Consider the following 652-nt stretch of genomic DNA (forward strand, 5'->3'; position numbering starts at 1 on the left):
AAAAAAAAAAAAAAAAAAAGGAAACAACAAAAAAGAAAGAAAAAGAAAACAACTCAGTGGCTCTCAACCTTCCTAATGCTGCGACCCTTCAATACAGTACCTCGTGTGGTGACCCTCAACCATAAAACCATTTCATTGCTCCTTCATAACTGTGATTTTGCTATTGTGAGGAATTGTAATGGAAATATCCGATACGCAGGATCTCTGATGTGTGACCCCTGTGAAAGGGTTGTTCAACCCCCGAAAGGGTTTTGACCCACAAGTTGGTTTACATAATGAGCTCCAAGCTATCACAAGATCCTGTCTCAATTTAAAAACAACAAAATCCTATTATTCCCCTAGGAGACAGCTCTTTTAGTTTCAACATCAAAAACAAAGTTCACCTATTGGGGTGGCACATGCCTTTAATCCCAGCACTTAGGAGGCAGAGGCAGGTGGATCTCTGTGAGTTCAAGGCCAGCCTGGTCTAGAGTTTTAGGATGGCCAGGGCTTTTACAGAGGGAAACTCTGTCTTGGGAAAATAAAAAGTTCCCAGCCGGATGTAGTTTATCAAAATAAGAACCTTTATAGATGCGTCTGGGGAAATGAGAAAAACTAGGTTATAAATAAGCAATATGTACAATAAAGCCCTTTCAAACAGCCTCCAGTGGGG

At 40.8% G+C, this 652-nt stretch overlaps 1 protein-coding gene across 1 annotated transcript in view; it reads right to left on the minus strand.

Annotated features, from left to right (window-relative positions):
• Positions 1–386: 386 nt before the first annotated feature.
• Positions 387–652, minus strand: part of Dll3 (delta like canonical Notch ligand 3) — a 10,006-nt gene continuing 9,740 nt past the window's right edge. Inside the window, exon 9 of the mRNA XM_031385890.1 lies at positions 387–652. This exon is cut by the window's right edge and continues 103 nt beyond it. The gene's annotated coding sequence lies outside the window, so the exon portion shown is untranslated.

This window comes from Mastomys coucha, unplaced genomic scaffold (assembly GCF_008632895.1).
Source record: "Mastomys coucha isolate ucsf_1 unplaced genomic scaffold, UCSF_Mcou_1 pScaffold21, whole genome shotgun sequence".
NCBI classification, from domain to species: Eukaryota; Metazoa; Chordata; class Mammalia; order Rodentia; family Muridae; genus Mastomys; species Mastomys coucha.